General features: G+C 46.3%; 1 long non-coding RNA gene across 7 annotated transcripts in view; it reads right to left on the bottom strand.

Annotated features, from left to right (window-relative positions):
• Window positions 1-17,232, bottom strand: part of LOC119392715 (uncharacterized) — a 65,287-nt gene that overhangs the window by 34,686 nt on the left and 13,369 nt on the right. The window contains exon 1 of one of the 7 annotated variants that reach the window (XR_005183692.2): window positions 11,763-11,784. The exons of the other annotated variants lie outside the window; for them this stretch is intronic. This is a non-coding gene — a long non-coding RNA (uncharacterized LOC119392715). Of the gene's footprint in view, window positions 1-11,762; window positions 11,785-17,232 lie in introns of those variants that run through there. 7 annotated transcript variants of the gene reach the window in all.

Raw genomic sequence — 17,232 nt, 5'->3', positions numbered from 1 at the left:
TAAAAGAATATCTGGCTAAATTCTGCCTGCTTTAAATATTTCCTTACCAATAATTGGTACATCAGTTCAATATATTAGTTAATTATAGCTTCTACAATGCAGACTAAATAAAATATCGGAAAAATTCACCCCCTACTCGGCCAATCCCCTGCATTGGGTATGCGCCATGCTCGGAGGAAAACAACAACAACGACGACATTCTGGTATTCTTGATCTCTTACGAGGAACGCTGCGAGTATCTTTCGCTTGATTTTAGGGCACAAGTTAGCCCATAATAAATAATTATTCCAAAACTACCTGAATTGTGCGTTACAACTCAGGTGCGGATAGACGTCCCGCTTTATGACGCCGTTCAACTTTAGGCAGTCCACGCAAAAGGGTGAAGTGTGGCCCCTTTTCTTTACTAGCACCACAGGCGAAGTCCACGGGCTGGCCGACGGTTTAATTACGTCGTCTATAAGCATTCCTTCAACCTGGTTTCTGATTACTTCCCTCTCTCTTGGTGATACTCAGTAGGGATGCTAGCAAACAGGCCTGACAGATTCCTCGACTATGATGCGGCGTTTGGCGATAGATGTTCTCTGGACTTTCAACGTCGAGAGACACGAGGCAAATTCTCGTACAAGGCTCTCGATTTGTTGCTTCTGGTTCGATGATAGTGCTGCTTCGATGTGGATGGATGCGAGTTTGGAGTCTATGCTCGCAGAGTTGAATGGTGTAGCCTCGGAAGAACTCAAATCCGTAATCTGAACGTAATAGTTCAGGCAGCCAATGATAGTTCCCTTCGCATGATGTTGCACTTCATTTCCGAAATTAGTCACAAAGATATTTGCGCACCGATCAAGCAGCCGAACAAAAACTTGGAGGACGCTTGAGCTTCGCCTTCAAGAGTAGAACGCGATAGCTTAATCGGGCCCCGTGCGCATCGGCTTCTGAATTGCTAGCATACTTCGGTTCTCGGTGCATGCCTCAACCGTGCCGTAAGAAAACGAACAACTGTATACGTAACATTGGCCGTTTCAAACTATCCTAGAATGCCTACTGCAAGCACAGTTGTTAAGTGCCCGCTACACCACAATTCTTCATTTTGCGAATCAGCAAAGGGCCCACTACGCGTCCGTAAGGCAACACGTGAACCTGCGCAGCTGCTCACTTTGTTGATGCTTTTGCAGCTGATGGTGATTAAACATGTCTGAGCGCCTAACACCCACTCGTAGCCCAATTCACATGTTTTCACGCCTGGCGCAATTCTACGCTTCTACCACGCAATATTACATGCGTTAAGGAGACTCATTCCAATACATGACATTCATATAGCGCTTTACAGCGATAGCTGTCATCAGAACACAACGGCGGTGTGGCAGTTGTCGGCCGTCGCCGCTGGTGTCCGTAACCACTATCGCGCGGAATAAGAAAAAACATGGGTGATCGCTCTGTCATAGGAATCGGAATAACACGAAAGTAAAACGTGCCCTTATAGAAGTAACTGAATGTTTACTGTGCATTGATATAAGAGAGTTCGCACAATGTATATTGATGTCTGGCAGCTATAGCGCCGTTTAACGTGGATGCACCCACTTAGATGCTTGGTGGTATATCTCCATGCCGACGACTAACGTCCATGTTCAATGATTAAACAAACCCTTGTGGTAGCTGTAGTAGTTAACGGTGAAAGCGCAATCAGAGAACGAGTTGTGATAGCCAGGATAGCCAGAAGAGCGTCGCATATTCGACGCAGAACTTGGTCGCCATTCTGCGGCATGTTAAAATGTGAATGAACACGACGGACGCACTAGAGGGAAACGCAAAGCGCATCGTGCCGCCCCGGTAGCTCGGCCGCAATTTTTTTCGGGGCGAGCTCGTAGCCGGGGAACGTGGTGTTACAGCCAGGTGAGGCAGGCGCACGTCGCAGAGCTATTTTTAGTTTGATTAGCGCAATGCGATGAGCGAGGCCGACGCTTTTACGATGCTTGGGTTAAGGTCGCCACCTCGTCGTGTGTTAAGGCATTGACAAAATTGCACTTTTGTTGAAAACGCGCCGAATGGGACGAACGTGTAACGCGTTGCAGGTACTAATCGCGGAGGTTACAGTAATGATGAATTACTTTATTTTGCCGCTCCTAGAGGGCAACACCATCCCACCAACCGGGAGAGTGGTAGATATAAAAGGCGCGTTTGTAAAGCGTCTGGAGTCTGTGACCGTGTCGTAGTGCATAGCGAGCTCGGTATCTGTTGTTGCGGACCAAGCGGTCGTGGGTTCGATGCCCGTTGACGGAATTTCTTTTCTTTGCCGTCTGATCATGTACATTTTTTCGACTTCATTTCCGTGACGGAAATACGTCACTGAAGTCTTGGTGGACCCCGGCATAAAACACTTTCGTGGTAAAAAATATCCAGGATCGGATGGGATTCGAACCCGAGCCCTTTGCGTAGCAGCCGAGTATTCTACCACAGAGCCACGGTGGTGGTTGAAACTCCTTTGCAAAAAGACCTTTTATATACGTCATGTCAGGCAGGGAATCGCGTTAACATATGTAATATAGCGTGGCAGAAGAGTAGAATAACAACCAGGCGTCACATAATGTTAATTGCCCAACGAGTGTTTGGTTTAAAGCTTCCCACCCACTACAAAGTGCTCAACCATAATTCTTCATCGTTGTCAGTCACATGCAGCATCATAAGTGCACATAATCCCTTACAGTTGTGTAGCGGGTATCTCGCTTATCTGCAGAAAGACGAATAATGGCTTAGTTGGTGCTTCTCTACTTCACAAAAATTACGATTTGTGCCGTAGTAGATACCTTGCACGTTAACTTGTAGTGGTTGCATGGCTTCAGAACGGCGCAACAAGGAAGACGAAAATACGAAGGATCACACGAACACATTTTCGTATTTTCGTATTTTCGTCTTCCTTGTTGCGCCGTTCTGAAGCCATGCATCTGTACCAACTCGCCCAATTGTCAGTGCTACTCAACGTGATTTGTAGTGGTTGCCCTGTTGCGTTTGCGCACCGCGCATCGCTTATCAGCCAGCGCCTAAGTCAAGTCTGGCTCAACTGTTCAGTGCGATAATCTGTTGTCGGGCGTGTGCGTTGTTGTGTTTTCCCGCCCCCTGTGATCACAGCGTTCCTTTATAAAGGACTGCAGAACACTCCGTGGGGCCATTCTTTTGTACACCTTCTTTCGGCAAGCATGCTGCATTAAAACGTTCGTTCTTCGTTCTCTCGACGTCTTCCTCTCCCGGCTTGGAACGCGTCTCGGCCAAACGTAACAGCTTGCGGCAGCGGTGGGGGTCTGCCCAAAGGACCGGGGAGCAGCCAGGCCACAAGGAGAAGTAGAGCTCACGAGCCGGAGCTGATCATAAGAACGTTTATTTACATGACGATTTGGTAGCGTGCTTTTTGGAGCGTCTCGACGCTCGCGTTATAAAGCCTGGGTCTTCCCCAGAGTCCCTGTTGGAGAAAACCATTGAGTCCAGGATAGTCCAATCAACAAGTTATCTTCATCTCCGACCCCAAAGGGGAAAGGTCAAGCACCGCTTCCTTCCCACCCCAGGAAAGAGAGAAGCGGCGCGCCCGGCTCGACGGAGGGTGCCCGGGAGGTGGACAGAAGACACAAAAGGGCACCATACACACAGTGAAAGGATCGCGGCGGCGCCCATTCCTGAAAACTGGCCATGTTGTCAGGTGCAGTCTTTCCTTGCCTCGATAACGTCGCCGGCACAGCTGACGACCAGCTCCCAAACGGGTCAGAAAAGCCACAAAGACACCGCGTAGTGTGAGAAAAGTCCCCGATGAGGAATCTCAGGCGCTCGGCTAGTTGTCCGGTGCATCTCGCAGAGGGCTGAACAAAGCAGTGCACAAGTGACTGCCTCTTCCGAGCAACCTCGACTGCAAATAGTTAATCTCCAGGCCATAAAACCACCAAACTCAGCCGAGTGTGTCCAAAGCGCTTGACGAGGTGCACTGACAGCCTTGAAGGGTTTACGTGTGCTTAAGAGGGGATTACGGGCTTGTTACGTGTGCTTAAGACAAGCCTTGGAAGAAGCCACTCATAGCTTGCCAGTAGCGAAAGTAACATTAAAATGGTCATTCGGTGATATTAAGACCGAAGCAGCAGTCTCGGATAGCGTATTGCCATGATGCCCATACTTGCTATCGAACAGAACGGCAAAAGAACTGCTGAAGTCTGGCGTCACACTTATATAAACCCCGTAATGTTTGTCACGCGGTCAATGGCGAAAGCAGCTGAGCTCACCAAAAGCCCTCTTCACGTGTTCTCAGTACCCAGGATCAAAAACGCAGTTCATCAGATAATAGCGGTGACCCAAGCTCAGACACGCATGAATCCGCCCACGACGACAGCGAACAGGAAACCAGATTCATTCCACCCGCAAGCCGCGATTTTCGGGCGCTATTCTCTGTCGATAAAGCCACGTTGATCGAGGAACGGAAAACATGTAACCTTGACAAAATTCCACCAAAGTGTTGCAATCTCCGGCACAGGCAGTGGTTCGTTCTTTGAAAGAAGCGGCATTTTGTACCGCGAGTTTCATGGCAAGAAAGACGCAAGCGCTGACGAAATCATGGTCCCTCTAAAGTACCGCGAGAACATTCTAGAACTTTCCCATCAGGCAGGCTAGTCCGGTCACCTCGGAATTAACAAGACAAAAGGGAAGCTGGTAAGCGAGTATTACTGGCCGGGCTGTTTTAAAGATGTGGAGGAGTTCGTTCGTAGTTGTGACGTTTGCCAGCGAACTGGGAGGCCAAACGAGAAACGCAAGGCAGCTATGACTGCAGTTCCAATTATCACTGAGCCGCTTCGTCCAGTTGTAATTGACATTGTGGGACCCTTGCCACTGACGAAGTCGGGATATAAATATCTTTTGACAGTGGTGTGCCCTGCAACCAAATTCCCCGAGGCAGTGCCGCTGCGTTGTCTTACATCGGCAGAAGCAGTAGATGCCCTCCTTTTGATCTTTTCCCGCGTGAGTTTTCCGAGTAAAGTACAGTAGGATCTCGGAAGTGTCTTCACAAGCGAATTAATAACCACTTTTCTTAACAGGTGCGGTTTCAAGATACACCACAGCTCTGTTCAACATCCGCAAGGCAGCAGTGTAGAGAGGGTTCATTCTGTAATGAAGCGGGTATTGCGGGCTTTGTGTTATGAGCAGAAAAACGGATGGGACACCGCGTTACCAGCTATGCTTTTTGCTTTACGTTCAGTGGCGCATGAATCAACAGGTTTTAGTCCAGCAGAGCTTGTGTGCGGAAGGGCGTGGGCTCCATCCGACCGTGGTCGAGTACGTTTGCGACCTACTGCAGCGCTTGTGCGACACGAAGGCTCTGGTGGAAGGTGAAGGTAATATGCGTGAAGCTCAGGCAAAAGCAAAAGGGCGCTAGGACAAAAGCAGCTGTGTGCGCCAGATTCACGAAGGGCAAAAGGTGCCTGTGTTGCGAACCTGAAAAGCTAACAAGTTGGAGGTACACTGGAAAGGCCCCGGGCCGATACAGCACGAGCTTTCAGACACAGCCTACGTTGTTAGACTGCCAAGTCGTAGGAAGCAAGTACGTATCTATCACCGTAACCTCATGAAGCCCTGCGTAGAGCGCGTGCCGACTGTGAACTTGTTGTTAAATCAATCCGAAATAGTACCAGCCGAACTTCTAGACATTTCCCGTGACATGACTTGATTTTCTGTTGATGAAATCCTTAATTTGACAGTGCTGCCCTATGTGAAAGCCAGCTTGAAAATTTGGCAGATTTGATTGCCGAGCACTAACAAGTGTTCTGAAAGCTACCCGGTCGGATCACTTTGATGACTCATGATATTGAGTTAACAGCTGAAGCTGACAACCCAGACAACTCGAAACCCTTTCTTGTGCAGTGTGACGCAAGCGACAAAGGGGTAGGTGTCGTTTTAAGTCGGGAAGATAAGCACGGGCATGAGCATCCCATTTTGTACCTGAGCCGAAAGCTCTCTGCTCGAGAACAAGCTTGCAGTACCATAGAAAAGGAAGGTGCGTGCCTCCTATGGGCTGTGGAAAAGCTTTCCTGTTATTTGGCTGGTTCAGAATTCGTTTTCATTACATATCATCGTCCTCTGACGTGGCTTCAACAGATATCCAACAAAAATGACAGGTTGTTGCGTCAGAGCTTCAGTTTGCAACCGTACGCGTTTAACGTTAAAGAGAAGAAAGGATTACTACACGCAAATGCAGATGGTTTGAACAGGGCTTTCTCTCCCTCGGCGCCTTTCGGTATAGTGGCACCGAAGCCTTGATTCCGTATTCACTTGCAACCGTAACTGTCGCAAGTACTCGACAGCCAGTTTTGTTTCCAATTGGAAAGTTCACAAAACCCTCTGCGTGTAAGGGTCTGGCCTGGCTGCACTCGGAGGTTGGTTGTGGTGTTTGCGAGGATGCTTACTGTTTCGCCTATGCTCAGGACCCTGACCCGAGATTGGTGGACTCCAGGGGCGTAGCCAGAAATCTTTTCGGGGTGGGGGGGGGGGGGGGGGTTCACCCATAATTTATGTGTGCTCGTCTGCATGGCAAGCAGAATACCTGCTTGCCACGCAGACGGCCTGAGTTCGATTCTCACTCGAATCGAAGTTTTTTATTGATTTTATTTTGGAGTATGTAACGCAAAAAATACGCCGACACAAGAAAGCATCATAAACACCAGACGAGCGCGCGTCTGGTATTTATGTCGCTTTCTTGTGTCCCCGTATTTCTTGGGCTACCTGCTCCATGATGAATTCTTACAAACTGGCCCAGATTTCCGTTATTTTATTTGCATCGTTCTCGATTTTCGGGTTCTTGCATGCGCGCGCGAGAGAGAGCAGTTTGAGCATCTGCATTGAGAATCGAGTGCGGATAGCCCGCTGGCCGAAAGCATGGCATGCTCACGTGACGCATATGTGTAGCGCATGAAGAGAAATTAGGGCAAGCAAAATGGAAGGGAACGGAACCTTTCTTGCGACTGCGTAGAGTTTAGTGATTTGAAAGAGTCAACGTCATCCGAAGGAGTGATTGTTCGCAAGTTTTGTCATGCGAAAGTCAGCATTGCCAGCAGCAAGGGCACCTTGATACTTGCGGAGCATCTACAATCACAACGACTCATCCAGAATGACTGCTCAACGACTGTCGCAGACTTTCATGGATACGACGCTGATGTCGCTGAAAAGTGGAGAAAGACAGCTGAGAGGAGCCTTTGCGATGTACTCTAGTACATCTGTAAATCGTTTTGGTACAGTGTTCAAATTGTGAATCCAAATAAGAAGCATGAGCTACCCCACGCGTTCGAAACCAATGGGCCGATTTTTTATTTAGTGTTTCTAAATAAAACTGACGGCGTGAGCCAGCTCATGAGTGTATTTTGCGAACTTTCAAACCTGTGAAATCAGTAACATTGTTGAACCTCTGTTGTTTTGGAGACTTCACACTGTGCAGTGGCCAGTGCTTTCTCGCTGCGCGCGGCGTCTTCTGGCTCTCCCTGTTTCTAGTCCAAACGTTGAAAGGGCATTTTCAAACCTGAGAATCATCACTCGAAAGGACCACGCTTCCATCAGTGACAACAGCCTCGTAAAGCATGCTTGCGTCTATTACAACAAGCTTTAAGGTTGTAGTATGCAGAATCGTAGGTGTTTTGTATTCAAGAACTTGCGTTCGTGTGTATATGTATTTGTGCCTTCAGACCTTTCAGACAATTCAAATACGCTTCGTGTGCCCTGATGTTTTCGTGTTCAGCTATCATTTCATGTATGATGTTGGAGTATGGAGATTAATGTTAACTTACTCTGAATTTAGGGGAATTGGGGGTTTACGAGAAATAAACTCCGATAAGCGCTGCATTTCCGCCAAAAAATGAACTGTGCAAAACACCCTCCGAATTTCCAGACAAATAAACTCCCAAAATACGGAGCCCTAGATATAAAGCATGAACTTGACGAAATGCCGTTATCACTCAAATTAGTCCTTCGCCTCAGCAGCGCAATGTTGCACCATACAGGTCTATTTCTTTCGCAAATTTTTCTGCCTTTCACCTACAATACCTACCGCGATTTGAAAGAAACAAAACGATGTCAAGGTTTGTAGGTACCCTGCTGTCCTGCCTATGTGAGTTAGGAATGACATGGAGGATGACACTGATTGTGAGGCAGAGAAATCTCAGAGGGTGTACAGTGATGACAGAAGACGCCGCTGCCTAAACCAAGGTTGGAAGCATAGCTAAGGTCTTTAGTTCATAGGGTGTGGCTTTTGCAGTAAATGTTTTAAGGTCTTGTATCTCATGTGAAGGTGCAAAGCACCACATGTTGATCAGGAGCAATGGAACGGGGGGACTCAATTTTTGTAAGTTGTGCAAGCCTAAAGCAAGCAGAATAGATTGTGGTTTTATCTGAAACGCAAGAATGATAACAAATTGCAAAAAGAACTGTCTACGAAAACGTACTTTGCGACAGATACGGGCCGATACAATAACCGCTATTCGCCATAGACACCCCTACAAATTGAGCTACGCCAGCGGCTGTCCTCTTCTCCGCTTCCTTCTAATTTGTGAGCGTGTTCCTAAATTTCCCCTGGAACTAAATTTCCCCTGGAAGGGTTGTAGGGGACTCTTAAGGGCTCGTTTTTCTTTGCTAGACACAATATCAATGAGAACTAACAGACAATAATGCCAAGGAATGTATAGGGGGTGTTATCTATAGTATTTAGAATATAAATGTGAAGAAAGTAAAGTGGACGAAAAGATAACTTGCCGCCGGCAGGGACCGACCCTGGAACCCTTATAACCCTGGAAGGCTTGTAAGAGCTAAATAGGGCCATGTAGAAGGAAAACTGTGGGATGCTCACTTTTTCTGCACTGTATGACTCTCCCAGTAATACAGCCTGCATGTTCTCTAGCATAGCTTACTTGAGATATCTTTGGCACTTTTTTCTTTGTCATCATCATCATCATTCGCAGCCTGTTTTAGTCCACTGCAGGACGAAGGCCTCTCCCAATGATCTCCAGTTTATTCTATCCTGTGTGAGCTGATTCCATTTTATTCCTGCAAACTTCCCAAATTTGGTAACTCCATCTAACTTTCAGCCTTCCCCTACTGCGTTTCTCATCCCTTGGCAACAATTTTGTTGCTCTTACTGTGTTTTCGCTTGGCGCCAACTAGGATATCTGCGACTCCTGTCTGTTTGCTTACCCATTTTGCCGTCCTCCGATCTCTTAATATTATTCCTATCATTTCACGCTCCATTGCACGCTGCGTGGTCCTCAGCTTTTCCTACAGCTGTATTGTTATTCTTCATGTTTCAACCCCTTATATTAGAACTGCAGTATTCACTGTTTGTGTAATTTTCGCTTTAATGACAGCGGCAGATCTCCTGACCACATTTCGGAGCGCCTGCCGAATGCGCTCCAGCCCATTCGTATTCTTCGGTGGATTTCTTTTTTGTGATAAGGCTCTCCTGTGAGTAGCTGCCCTAGGTATACATTATCTTGTATACACTCCAATGTATTGTTTTCGAGCTGAAACTCTTTCTATTTCGCCAGGCTATGTCACGTTATCTTTGTCGTTGCCATATTCATTTTGAGGCCTACTTTAACACTTTCTCGGTTTAATTCCTCAATCAGTTTTTGCAATGAGTTGCTATCGTTACTGAAGAGCACTATGTCATCTGCAAATCGTAGGTTGTTGAGCCATTCTCCACTGACCTTGATTCCTGTTTCTTCCCAGTCTAGCTGTTTAAACACTTGCTCCAAGCGCGCGGTTAATAACATTGGGGATATCGTATCTCCTTGTCTGACTCCTTTGTTGATTGCAATTTTATCGCTTTTCTTGTGGAGAACTAAGGTAGCTGTGGAGTCTTTGTAGATGTCGGCTAAAGTATTGACATAAGATTGAGGTACTCCTCATCGACATTGTGCTTTTAGAACTACCAGTATCTCTACTCAGTCGAATGCCTTTTCGTAGTTTATGACGGCTATATAAATGTGTTTGTTGTATTCAGCAGCTTTCTCTATTACATGATTTATCACATGAATGTGATCCATCGTAGAGTAGCCTTTCCTGAATCCGGCTTGTTCTTTCGGTTAGTTGAAGTCAAGTGTTCCCCTTATCCTGTTTGAGATTACTTATGTAAATATTTTGCATATTACCAAAAGTAAGCTGATGGGCGTATAGTTCTTTATGTCCTTTATGCCTAGTCTCTTCCGCATCAATATAACGTTGGCATTTTCCCAGCTCACTAGAACCGTTGCCGTTTTGACGCACTGAGTATAAAGTGTAGCAAGTTTCTTCCAGATAAATTCTCCTCCGTCTAATTAGATCGGTTGTTATTCCGTCATCGCCAGCTGCTTTTCCGCGTGGCATATCGCGTATGGCCTTTCTAACTTCGCCGGTAGTCACATATGGGACTTCCGTATCTTGCTCATCGCTACTTCCACTCGAGGTTGGATGACTTATTTTCGAACCAAATAGGTCAGCGTAGAATTCCTCTGCCACCCGAACTATGTCATTAATGTTGTTGACAACATTGCCCAGCTTGTCTTTTAGAGCGTGCATTTTATTCCTTCCTATACAGAGTCTGTTTTTTACTGTTTTGGTGCTGGTGCCTTTTTTCACTGCTTCTTCTGTCGCTTTGACGTTGTAGTTCCTTATGTCATTGACTTTCTTTTTGTTGATTAGCTTTGTCAGCTCAGCGATCTCTATTTTAGATCTTGAGTTACCTTCCTTCATGTGTTGCCGTTTCTTTATTAAGTCTTTTGTGGATTCGGAAAACTTGCCTAGTTTTTGTCTTGGTGCTTTACCTCCAACTTCGATAGCTGCTTCGGAGGTCACTCTAGTTACTGTTTCGTTCATTTCTGCTATGCCAATATTACCCTGTTCTCCTAGAGCTGCGTATTTGTTTTCGATCATAGCGTTAAAATCTTCTGATTTTATTCTTAATACGTCGAGGTTGGATTGTCTTTTGATAGTTAGTCTTGCTCGAGATCCCTTCAGGTTAAGCGCTATCCTCGCACTCACTAACCTAGCGTCGCTGCACATCACATGATTTATGAAATTAACGTCTTGAATTATGCCTAGGTTGCCACAAAGAATAAAATCGTTTTCATTCTCTTTTCGTCCGTTAGGGCTTCTACATGTCCACTTCTTATTTTTACACTTACGGATAAAGCTGTTTATTATGTGGAGCCTATTCCGCTCTGCAAATTCTACTGAGATTTCTCCTCTGGGGTTTCTAGAGTAAATACCATAGTTACCAACTGCCTCTTCACCATTTTGTTTTCTTCCTACTTTTGCGCTGAAGTCGCCCATGATTATGGTGTATTGGTTGCGTCGTTTTCTTATTACTATCTCGATATCCTCGTATAGCTGTTCTACTTCTCTGTCGTCATGACTCGATGTTGGGGCGTATACCTGCACTAATTTGAGTTTGTATCGCCTGTTTAGTTTGATTACGAGGCTCGCTACCCTTTCGTTCATACTAGAGAACTCTTCAATGTTACCGGCGAGGTCTTTGTGAATTAGAAATGTGATGCCACGTTCTTTCTTGTCAGGAAGCTCTATATAGCAAATCACGTGTCCGTTAGTTAGTACGGCATATGCTTCCCTGGTTCTTCTAACTTCGTCATGGCCAATAATATCCCAGTTTACCTTTTCTAACTCATGAAGTAGCCTAGCTTCGCTTGATAATGTCATTGCCTTAAACGTTCCAAGGTTCAGTTTCCAGTAGCGGCCTGTTCGAGTTAAGGAATTTTTAGTACCTTCTGCTGCTTTACATGTACGGCCGCCGCCATGATCGGATGTTCGGCAGCTGCTGGGGTGTGAGAGCCAGGGAGTAGTTGAGAGGCTCATTTGGGAGGCGTTGGCCAGTTACAGCACCAGGGAGGCCAATTCCTGCTCTCTGGTGAGGGAGTGAGCATATTAAGGTGGCACAGAGAGTCTATTTCAGTCAGGTGCCCTTCCAGCGACTAATTGTCATTCACAAGGGAGGCGCTAACAATCCCTTCTACTTCTACCCCTAAAATAAATAAAAATAAATAAAAAGAGGCGCGACAGGGGGCTCGAACTCGTGACCCTGTTAACTTCGGGCTGAAGAAGGCATGCTGAGTGCTTTGGATGACCATTCCCCTCACGTGTTTGTTCTCCCCCCACTTCTCCCTGTCTTTCCAATTCCGATAGTATTGAGTTCAAAATGTCTGCAATGTCAAGGTTTTTCTGATTTAGAATTGTAGGACTGTTATATATATATATATATATATATATATATATAGCGAGGGTCTTGTTCTGGCAGACTTGATGCCTTCAGGTAGTATGCCAGGGATTATTGGTCAGCTACCAGCTCCTAAAAGGATCATGTGCTACGTAACGCCAACAGGCAGAAAAAGAGTGTCCCACATTCGCCACCATGGCTGCGATCGGCGCTGACTAAAACTCCTAGGTTTAAATGCACATATATACGCCATAGCTGACAGAAGAGAACTAGGAGTGGGGTTATGAATAAGGGTTCCTTATTCATAAAGATATAGCTGGCAATATAGAGGAATACTATAGCATTAATGAGAGGGTGATATGTATCGTAATTAGGTTTAATAAGAGGTACAAGATGAAGGTGGTACAGGCCTACGCGCCTACATCCAGCCATGATGATCAAATGGTTGAACGCTTCTACGAAGACGTAGAATCAGCAATGAGTAAGGTAAAGACACAGTATACTGTACTGATGGGCGACTTTAATGCAAAGGTAGGCAAGAAGCAGGCTGGAGATCATGCAGTTGGGGAATATGGCATCGGCTCTAGAAACGCCAGAGGGGAGTTACTAGTAGAGTTTGCAGAACGCAATAATTTACGCATCTTGAATACCTTCTACAGAAAACGGGCTACTCGTAAGTGGACGTGGAGGAGTCCTAATGGCGAAACTAAAAATGAAATAGACTTCATAATGTGCGGCCACCCAGGCATTGTACAGGATGTGGAAGTAGTTAACAAGATCCGATGCAGTGACCATAGAATGGTAAGATCTAGAATTCAACTTGACGTGAGGAAGGAACGGCAGAAACTGATACGCAAGAAGCCAATTAATGAACTAGCTCTGAGAGGGAAAGTTCAGGAATTCAGAATTTCACTTCAGAATAAATACGCGACTTTAACCGAGGAAACCGACCTTAGCGTTGACGCAATAAATGATAATCTGACTAGTATCATCAAGGAGTGTGCAGTGGAAGTCGGGGGTACAGTCGTTAGACAGGACACTGGTAAGCTATCCCAAGAGACGAAAAACCTCATTAAGAAACGTCAAGCTATGAAAGCCTCAAATGCAACAGACAAAATAGAGCTGGCGGAGCTTTCGAAGTTAATCAATAGGCGTAAAGTAGCCGACATAAGAAAGTATAATATGGAGAGAATTGAGCATGCTCTAAAGAACGGAAGAAGCCTCAAAGCTATGAAGACAAAACTGTGCATAGGCAAAAATCAGATGTATGCATTAAGGGACAAGGAAGGCAAGGTCACAAACAATATGGATAGAATAGTTGAGGTAGCGGAAGAGTTCTACAGAGATCTGTACAGCAGCCGAGGCATTCAGGATGATACCGTAAAAAGGAGTAATAGCGCAGAGGAATATGACATCCCATCAGTATTGACAGGAGAAGTAAAGAAAGCCCTAAAGGGAATGCAAAGAGGCAAAGCAGCTGGTGAGGATCAGGTAACATCAGACCTGTTGAAAGACGGTGGAGAGATTATGTTAGAGAAACTGGCCACCCTGTATACGAAGTGCCTCTCGACGGGGAGGATACCAGAATCTTGGAAGAATGCCAACATCATCTTAATCCATAAGAAAGGGGACGTCAAGGACCTGAAAAATTACAGGCCCATAAGCTTACTGTCCGTTGTCTACAAGCTATTTACAAAAGTAATTGCTAACAGAATTAATACGATATTAGAGTTCAATCAACCAAGGGAACAGGCAGGATTTCGTACAGGATTCTCAACAATAGACCATGTTCATACTATCAATCAGGTGATAGAGAAATGCGCGGAATACAACCAACCCCTATACATAGCCTTCATAGATTACGAGAAGGCATTTGATTCGGTGGAGACATCAGCAGTCATGCAGGCACTGCGAAATCAGGGCATCGACGAAGCCTATATAAACATAATGGAAGAAATCTACAGCGGATCCACAGCCACTATAGTCCTCCATAAAGAAAGCCACAGAATCCCAATAAAGAAGGGCGTACGGCAGGGAGACACGATATCTCCAATGTTATTCACCGCGTGTTTACAGGAGGTTTTCAGGGCCCTAGATTGGGAAGAGTTAGGGATAAGAGTTAATGGAGAGTATCTCAGTAACCTACGATTCGCTGATGACATTGCATTGATGAGTAACGAGGGAGACGAATTGCAGCTCATGATTACTGAACTGGATATGGAAAGTAGAAGAGTAGGTCTGAAAATTAATATGCATAAAACTAAAGTAATGTGGAACAATCTTGGCAGAGAACAGCGCTTTGCGATATGTGGCGAGACACTGGAAGTTGAAAAAGGAGTACGTCTACTTAGGACAGGTAGTAACCGCGGAGCCGAACCATGAGAGTGAAATAACTAGAAGAATAAGGATGGGTTGGGGCTCATTTGGCAAGTATTATCAAATCATGAATGGTAATCTACCACTATCCCTCAAGAGGAAGGTATATAACAGCTGCATCTTACCGGTACTTACCTACGGAGCAGAAACCTGGAGACTTACAAAGAGAGTTCAACTTAAATTGAGGACGACGCAGCGAGCGATGGAAAGGAAAATGATAGGTGTAACCTTAAGAGACAGGAAGAGAGCAGAGTGGGTCAGGGAACAAACGGGGGTTAAGGACATCATAGTTGAAATCAAGAAGAAGAAATGGATATGGGCCGGGCACGTAGCACGTCGGCAGGATAACCGGTGGTCATTAAGGGTAACTGACTGGATTCCAAGAGATGGCAAACGCGTGAGGGGGAGACAGAAAATTAGGTGGGTAGATGAGATTAAGAAGTTTGCAGGTATTACGTGGCAGCAGAAAGCACAGGACCGGGTTGATTGGCGGAACATGGGAGAGGCCTTTGCCCTGCAGTGGGCATAGACAGGCTGATGATGATATACGCCATAAAGTGGACGGGAGGATGACCGCCGCCGTAGCTCAGTGGTAGAGCATCGGACGCGTTATTCTGAGGTCGCAGGTTCGGTCCCTGCCGGCGGCAAGTTATCTTTTCGTCCACTTTACTTTCTTCATATTGTGACGTTGCAGTTGACACGCCTTTATTAAGCCTTCGAGACTTAGCGAACCGAACACATCTGAGGCACAGAACAATGTCAAGATATGTTCCCACAAGCGAAGAAGATGAAGAACACCATGTGATGATGATAATGTACAGATGATGAAGAAGGGCCTGATAAATGCCCACACTAATTTCCCCCGCGTGCAAGCGGCCATCCTGGCCGCAACTTAAAGGTACGGAGAACGCCTGTTAAAAGGCTGCATACGAGATACATGCACAATCTCGGTCACGGTGTTAGAAGTACAGGTGGGACGACGCAGCACCGGCGCCATGCGCTCGCTGCGTCGAACTTCGGTTCCTCCGCGACGTCACGCCGCGAGATGGCAGGAGCAGTCAAGAGGCTCACAGCGGCGCGCGCCGGCCTCTCTTCCGACAACACCACGGTGACGAAGCAGTTGTCGCCACATTGCTTCCTCGTTTAATTCTTTTTGTGCGATGGCAGGTCATGCTATTCGAGTGAGAAAGCCGTGAAATGGGCCGAAAGTGTTTTGTGCCGCGGTGCAGCTCTGTGTATAAGACCTGCACTGAAAAGTCGATTTTTCTGCACCCCGAGATGCGGAACGCCTGAATGTTTGGCGCCCTGCGATTCCGCGCAAGGACCGCGTGCTGCAGTCGACTGATTACGTGTGCGAGAAGCACTTCGAGCCGAGGTACATAACGAAGACGTGGGAAGCAGTGTACAAAAGGTGAGCACATTACGAAAGGCGGCTCTGGCTAATGACGCCGTGCCGACGAAGTATTGAGTTCGTTTTGAGTTCATCGTCTTGAGTTCATCCACGCCGTGAGTTGGCCCGTTTTTTTTAACACCTACGTGCGTGTGCAGTATTTCTCTCTCCGTGCGAAAGCTACGCTTGTTAACAATGAGAATATCTGGGGTTTTACGTGCTGAAACCACGTTATGATTATGAGGCACGCTGTAGCAGAGCTCCACAAATTTCGGCGATGTGGTGTTATTTAACATGCTCTGACATCGTAGAGTACACGGGTCTCTAGCATGCCGCCTCCATCAAAATGCGACCGCCGTGGCTGCGATCGAAACAGGGAACTTCGGTCAGCAGCCGAGTACCGTAACCGGTGTACCATCGCCGTTGACTGGCTACGCTCGTAAAGACTCCGCACACCGCGATCGACGTGTTCCTTGAAAGACGAAGTAGTAACGCTGTCTTCGGGTGACTATGCGAGGCATAAACAGTGAAATATATTCCTCAGTTCGCAACAGAGAAGAATCGGAAACATATATCCACCATTCATAATGTCTCGCCCTTCTCGCAGTGCCAAACCAGGATGCTTTTTCATATCCTTCGTCGGTGCCTCAAACTTAGCTGCTGGCATTCGCTAAAATTCAGTATTTTATGCACGACCAGCTAAAAAGTCGTATTCGTGACACATTTTTTTATCCGCGATCAACGACCGCAAATTACTTCGAATGTTCGCGACAGCAAAGACAGTATTTTCTGTTGTAATACTACGGCTAATGCGGTACTATCTAAACTATACTTCTACAAATAGAACTAATTTTTGTCATATTTCAGCGTGACGTCACTGTCATATCTTTAATTGTCCGAATGAGGAAAGCATATGCTGAATTTGCCACCGCCAACCTTCGCGGTGGCAAATTCAATATATTCAACAGGTAGCGGCTGTATCGTCCAAATTTCGATTTATTCGAAGCTATCATTTATTTATTTATTTTTGCCCTCGTTATAGCGCGAACGCACAGTTTTTTATTCATTTCGAGGGGCGGTCGCGGCTCCGAAGCGACCACGCCTGATACCGCTCTTGAGCCACCAGTAGTGTAGCGCCATCTAGGGCCCTGTGAACCAGACGCCACAAACCGCGGACAGAAGTTCGCCGCTTCCGGAGGCGCCGTCGGTCCACCTATAATACTTCTAACACCGTGATCTCGGTACCGCGACGGCG

The sequence above is a fragment of the Rhipicephalus sanguineus genome, chromosome 1, assembly GCF_013339695.2.
Source record: "Rhipicephalus sanguineus isolate Rsan-2018 chromosome 1, BIME_Rsan_1.4, whole genome shotgun sequence".
NCBI classification, from domain to species: domain Eukaryota; kingdom Metazoa; phylum Arthropoda; class Arachnida; order Ixodida; family Ixodidae; genus Rhipicephalus; species Rhipicephalus sanguineus.
The sequence above is the reverse complement of the archived record's forward strand: the minus strand, read 5'-3'. Positions and strand labels throughout refer to the sequence as shown.